This window comes from Narcine bancroftii, chromosome 13 (genome assembly GCF_036971445.1).
Source record: "Narcine bancroftii isolate sNarBan1 chromosome 13, sNarBan1.hap1, whole genome shotgun sequence".
NCBI classification, from domain to species: Eukaryota; Metazoa; Chordata; class Chondrichthyes; order Torpediniformes; family Narcinidae; genus Narcine; species Narcine bancroftii.
In genome coordinates, this window is record NC_091481.1 from 34,656,725 (window position 1) to 34,664,127 (window position 7,403).

Sequence of the window (7,403 nt, forward strand, 5' to 3'; positions counted from 1 at the left end):
TGTGGGCAGGAATGATGGGGATGCAGTGCCGATTGTACGTACACTTGTCAAGGAGATGGAACACTGCTCAACCACACACATTGTTAATATTGTGATCTGCAGACAAACACGAGTTCTCCCACCAGGAGATGCTATGACATTTCCCCCACCCCCCACCACCCCCCACCCCCAGCACAGAATTCACACTTGGGTGACCTCAACCAGCTTGGCCAGATCACCAGCAAAAGTGGCGGCAGAGACCGTCCATCACATCGTCTACCAACTCCTCCAGAGCCAGGTCCATCACGGGCTCTGACCTCCAAACCACTGCAGATATCTACAGGAGGAGTTGCCTCAACAAGTCAGCCATCATCACAAGGGACCCCCATCACGCTGGTCACAATCTCTCTCGTTACTACCTTTGAGCAGAAGGTACTGAAGCCTGAAAACCAGCAGCTCTATGTTTCATAACAGTTCTTTCCACCCCCCCACCCCCACCCCACCCCAACTGCTTCCAGGCTCTTGAACTTCCCCTTGTTACACTGATCAGGGACTACTCCCACACCACACAAGGACAGTCTGCACTGTTATAATGCTGCTTTTTACTTGCTTTACAGTAAATTAATACCATCTACCTTTTGTATTAATTGTCTCCCTGCAATTTAACGATGTACACCCTTCCCTCTCCCCCCCCCCCCCCCCCCCCCCCACACAACCTTTAAGAAATATCTGTTCAGCTTCAGGAAGAAAGAATTTCAGTGCATACATACCATGCACATGACAACTCAGTAAAAGTCCTAAAATCCAGACTGCTCAGTGATTGGGCTGGTCTGGATTTTTAGAATTTCCAGATTCTTGGACTTTTACTTTTAGATTTAAGTATAAACAGGTCAATTTTGATTGTATTTTATCTGAAAAAATGTTTTGTCAATAAGTACCCAAAAAATTTTCTTACATTTCCACAACTTCCACGTGGTCGCTTGTTGCCGCTGTGGATCTTCGGCACTTATGCACGCAAGCAACCAAAAGCCGAGAATTCGAGAAGCCCGGACTCTCGGGCAGTCCGGATTTCAGCCGGGAGAGTTCGAGGTCCGGATTTCAGCCGGGAGAGTTCGAGGTCCGGATTTCAGCCGGGAGAGTTCGAGGTCCGGATTTCAGCCGGGAGAGTTCGAGGTCCGGATTTCAGCCGGGAGAGTTCGAGGTCCGGATTTCAGCCGGGAGAGTTCGAGGTCCGGATTTCAGCCGGGAGAGTTCGAGGTCCGGATTTCAGCCGGGAGAGTTCGAGGTCCGGATTTCAGCCGGGAGAGTTCGAGGTCCGGATTTCAGCCGGGAGAGTTCGAGGTCCGGATTTCAGCCGGGAGAGTTCGAGGTCCGGATTTCAGCCGGGAGAGTTCGAGGTCCGGATTTCAGCCGGGAGAGTTCGAGGTCCGGATTTCAGCCGGGAGAGTTCGAGGTCCGGATTTCAGCCGGGAGAGTTCGAGGTCCGGATTTCAGCCGGGAGAGTTCGAGGTCCGGATTTCAGCCGGGAGAGTTCGAGGTCCGGATTTCAGCCGGGAGAGTTCGAGGTCCGGATTTCAGCCGGGAGAGTTCGAGGTCCGGATTTCAGCCGGGAGAGTTCGAGGTCCGGATTTCAGCCGGGAGAGTTCGAGGTCCGGATTTCAGCCGGGAGAGTTCGAGGTCCGGATTTCAGCCGGGAGAGTTCGAGGTCCGGATTTCAGCCGGGAGAGTTCGAGGTCCGGATTTCAGCCGGGAGAGTTCGAGGTCCGGATTTCAGCCGGGAGAGTTCGAGGTCCGGATTTCAGCCGGGAGAGTTCGAGGTCCGGATTTCAGCCGGGAGAGTTCGAGGTCCGGATTTCAGCCGGGAGAGTTCGAGGTCCGGATTTCAGCCGGGAGAGTTCGAGGTCCGGATTTCAGCCGGGAGAGTTCGAGGTCCGGATTTCAGCCGGGAGAGTTCGAGGTCCGGATTTCAGCCGGGAGAGTTCGAGGTCCGGATTTCAGCCGGGAGAGTTCGAGGTCCGGATTTCAGCCGGGAGAGTTCGAGGTCCGGATTTCAGCCGGGAGAGTTCGAGGTCCGGATTTCAGCCGGGAGAGTTCGAGGTCCGGATTTCAGCCGGGAGAGTTCGAGGTCCGGATTTCAGCCGGGAGAGTTCGAGGTCCGGATTTCAGCCGGGAGAGTTCGAGGTCCGGATTTCAGCCGGGAGAGTTCGAGGTCCGGATTTCAGCCGGGAGAGTTCGAGGTCCGGATTTCAGCCGGGAGAGTTCGAGGTCCGGATTTCAGCCGGGAGAGTTCGAGGTCCGGATTTCAGCCGGGAGAGTTCGAGGTCCGGATTTCAGCCGGGAGAGTTCGAGGTCCGGATTTCAGCCGGGAGAGTTCGTAATCCGGATTCTCGGACAGTCTGGATTTCAGTCAGGAGAGGAAGTCAGAGACCCCAGAGAAAACCCCACGCAGACACAGGCAGAATGTACAAACTCCTTACAGACAGCACAGGATTCAAACCCCATTCTCAATTGCTGGTGCTGTAAAGACGTTGTTTTAATCGCTTTGTAGGGGTTACCGTGGCAACAATACCTGCCCCATGCTCACCTCTCGGGCAGCGCAGTTAGTGCCACACTGTTACAGCGCCAGAGATCAGGACCTGAGTTTGAATCCCGTGCTGACTGTAAGGAGTCTGTACGTTCTCCCCATGTCTGTGTAGATTTTCCCCAGGGGCTCCAGTTTCCTCCCACCATTCAAAACGTATCGGGGTTGAGAGCAAAAGGGAAAGTTACCGTGCTGTATGACTAATTTTTTTTTAATTAAAAAATTGAATTTAAAATTTAAAAATGTCTGCTACCCTCAACCCTCTTCCCCTTCACCTCAACTTTGATCTCTCCTACCCCTTTCCTTTCCACTCCATTTTTATCTGGACCCCGATTCGTTTTTGATTATACCTGACGGAGGGTATCTCCAGCACGCTTGTGGTCTGCACTGGACCCCAGAGTCTTCACTTTCTTGTTCAACTCCATTCAGTTTTTAGTATCAGTTTAAAAACAAAACTGCCTTTGCAGTTTAAGTGGGTTTTGCTCTGCGCCCCGTGGCTTCCTGCAACACCACACCCTGCACTCCTTGACTTACTATCACTCTCTACATCCTACACTACTCTCTTATTATCGCACAACTTGCAGTACTTTAACCTGCCTGAGTAGCATAAAAAATAAAGCTTTTCATATACATACATACATGCTTGGCAAACAATTTGGATTGTGTGTTTCAATTAAGGTTTCAACCATTCATTCCCTTTCTCACACATCCTGTGTTTACTGGAAGATGCAGGTTGAATCACGCTGAGTGAGCCATTCTGTTTTCCTATGAGGTGTGCACTGTGCCCAAGACTGTCAGTCACTGCTCTGACTCATGAGATGGATACAGCAATGCCAGGCCTCTGGGAAGCTGAGGGTTCAAAGTGGGAACCGGCAACAGGGCTCAACCTGAACCGTTGCTGAGGTTTGCAACGTGGTTAGGTTGATCGCACACACTGGCTGGGCCACATTCTCCAGTTTTATTTGACCATTTCTAAGCACGCCCCCGTGGCCCAGTTCCATTTCATACACAGCACCACACCACTGTCCAAGATCAATAGGACGAGAGAGTAAGGCAGCGAAGCAGGGAGGGCTCCGGGTTGACTGCTGCTCCCGGGTTGCTGAAGCTCAGTTACACTGGTGCATAGCAGCTGGAGAGAGACCAAGGTCAACAACGTTGATCAGATTTCCATTATCGATCGCCCTGCAAACACACTCTGAGGCCAGCTTGATCTTCAGGAGCCAGGACATCTTTGCATCAACACAAGAATGCTGCTAAACTGGCTGCTTCCCATCATCGGAACCTCGAGTTTTCTTTGCCTCAGAAAGAATTGCTATGCACAGGCTACCAACACCCAAGCTTAGGCCCTCGGACCCCATTCCTTACAACCCTTATCAAGGACCATCTGAACTTATTCCTGAACAAGCCTTCACATTAGTAAAATAATGTTGCCTTTCCAGCTTGAGGCCACCCACAAATTGGAGGAACACCACCATATATTCTATCTTGACAGCCTGCAACCAGACAGCATCAATATCAACCTATCCAATTTCTGTTAACCATTTCCATCCCTTAGCTTCCCCTCATCATCCTATCAGAGACCACCTTTCTCAGTCCTCTACCCCTCCACCTATCATCTCTCAGCTCCTTTCTCTGCTTCCCCCCCACCACTTGCTGGCCTGTGCTCCTCCCCCTATTCCCATCCCCATTTTCTTACTTAAGCACACCTGAAGAAGGCGTCAGCCCCAAGATGCCTTGTGCTTGCCAGGACCTGCTGAGTTTCTCAAGCACTTCTGTGTCCTGCTGTTGCTCTGTTCCAGATGCTCCCTCCCTACAACTCTGCACACTGCTGTACGACGCATGGATTGACCAGCTGAATAGTTACCAAAACAAACTTTCTCACTGTACATGTGACAACTAACCTGTACAGCATTCAACCCTCAAAAAATCCAAAAACCTCTCTTCACCTTCTCATAAAGCTTTTCTTAGTCTTAAAACACAACTTTGATGGAGCTTGCAACATTCTAAAGATTAATAAATGCAATTGTGCGTTGGCTCTAAAGGTTGCCATAACCAAAGGGTGGTCGTGGGGACAAGCTCCCACAGCTAAACAAATGCTCTTCAGGTCATGCGTCTCAAACAGCCTCTGACAACCAAATCCAACTTCAGGCCTTCATGTGTAGCATAGTTCTTTTGTTTTAAACTTTATTTATTCGTTCAAAAAACAAATAATATATGACATATACAGCAATTAAACATGAACATTTTTATATATATATAAATATACATAGAAAAAAAAGAACCCCCCCCCCCTTTAGCCAACTCTCCTAAGGAGAGCCATAAAAAAAGAAAAAAGGAATATTAAAAAAAGTTAAATATACATATTAAAATCTAATCATTATAAATTGAAATGTAAATATTCTGTATAACAACCACTTATTAATAAAAAATTATAATTATCATGCGAAACAAACGTAATTTTTTCCAATATTAAACAATATTTCATCTCATTATGCCATCTATTAATATCAATCATATTTGTATCTTTCCACGTACTAGCAATACATTTTTTCGCTACGGATGAAGCTAAATATACATAAGCAAGCTGAAACTTATCTAATCCCAAGCCTTTCAGAGGTTGAAAACTACTCAATAAAAATACTGTTGGATCTAAAACTATTTTAATCTTATACAGGTATTCTAAAATTTTCTTCCAAAAAGATTGTATATGCATGCATGACCAAACAGCATGAAAAAAAGTTCCAACCGTATCACCACATCTAAAACACAAATCTGATTCATTAAAACCATAATTTTTTAAAATTTTTCAGGTGTCAAATATAAATGATGTAAAAAATTGTAATTAATCATTGCATAACGTGCATTTATCAATCTAGTTACACTGTCATAACAGATATCCAACCAATCCTCTTCAGAAAAAGTAAAACCAATATCCACTTCCCATTTAATTTTAGATCTATCCCAACCCTTTTTATCCATACCATCCTGTAATATTTGATACATAAATGAAATATAACCCTTCTCTGGTACCTTCATAAGAAAAGTCTCAAATTTAGTCATTTTAGGTAAAATCATATCTCTACCAAACATACGTTTTACCAAAGATCGAATTTGATAATAAAGAAATAAAGAATTCTTATCAATACCAAAATCTTCCCTCATCTGATTAAGATAAAAACTTACCCTCTTTAAAACAATCTCCCAAATTTTTCACACCTTTAAATCTCCAATGCAATAAACTTTGATTATGTATTGAAAAAGAAACAAGTTGATTATTATACAGAGTCAAAGCCAATAATTTATCCCTCGAGCCTATCATTTTATTTTTCTTTATCTATAACTTCATTAAATGTTTTAGTATAGGCACATTATATTGTTGTAACAAATTTATATTCCACCTACACAAAAATTATGTATTTCAAATTCAGAAATACTTGCCATCTCAATTTTAGCCCAACTAGGAGACCGTACCAAATCCATCAATGAACTAATAAATTTAAGTCGGGCTGCCTCATAATAATTTTGAAAATGTGGTAACCATAGTCCCCCTAACTTAATTTATTCAAAGCTACTCTCGAAAATTTACCCCTCCATAAAAACTCCCTAACCATTTTATTTCAATCTCGAAAAAAAAATGTATCAAGTAAATACAGAATAGATTGAAACAAATATTGTATACGGGGAAAGATATTCATCTTAATTGTATTTATCCTTCCCATTAAATTAATAGGTAAATCTTACCATTTAATCAAATCAGTTTTAATTTTTTCATTAACGGAGCATAATTTAATTTATGTAAAGATTGATAATTAACATTCAAAATTATACCCAGAGATTTAATTCGATCAGTCCATTTCAAATTAATAATATTCTTATAAACTGAATAATCTCCTTCACTTACCAGTAATATTTCACTTTTTTCCCCAATTAACTTTATATCAAAAAAGACATCCATATTGTATTAAACATTCCTTCAAATGCAAAAGTGACTGAACTGGGTTTGTTAAATACACCAATACGTCATCAGCAAATTAATTTTATACTCCTCATCTAAAACTTTCATACCTTGTATCTGTGTATTTTGTCTTATCAACTGTGCTAAAGGTTCAATCACTAACGCAAACAGCTGGTGATAAAGGACAACCTTGATGAGTTGATCGAGTTAACTTAAAAGATTCCGAAATCAAACCATTCGTCAATACTCTAGCTACCAGTTTATTATATAGAGCCCTAATCCAACCAATAAAAGAAGGACCAAACTTAAATTTCTCCAAAACCTTAAACAAAAAATTCCATTGAACTCTATCAAATGCTTTTTCTGCATCTAAGGATATCACCATCAGATGATCTAAAGATTGTCGAAATCTATTAATCAAACTAATCACGCGCAAAATGTTATCATAAGCATATCTATTCTTTATAAAACCTGTTTGATCCATATGAATCAACTTTGGTAAAAATTTAGCCAATCTATTTGCTAATATTTTTGCTATTATTTTATAATCTACATTTAACAATGAAATTGGTCTATATGAAGATACTTTCAAAGGATCTCTATCTTTTTTAGGAATTACTGTAATTAAAGCACTAGAACAAGACTGGGGTAAATCATAACTTGACGTAATACATCCCCAAACACTAGATAAATCAACATAAAAAAATTTTATAAAATTCAACTGAAAATCCATCATCACCAGGCGATTTACCGTTCGGCATTTCAGGCATAGCCATTTTAATTTCCGAATCAGTAAATGGTTCTTCTAACTCCTGTATATCTCTATCCTCTAATATCGGTAAATTCAACTGTGATTAAAAAAAAAAATCAATCGATCCAGTTTCCTGT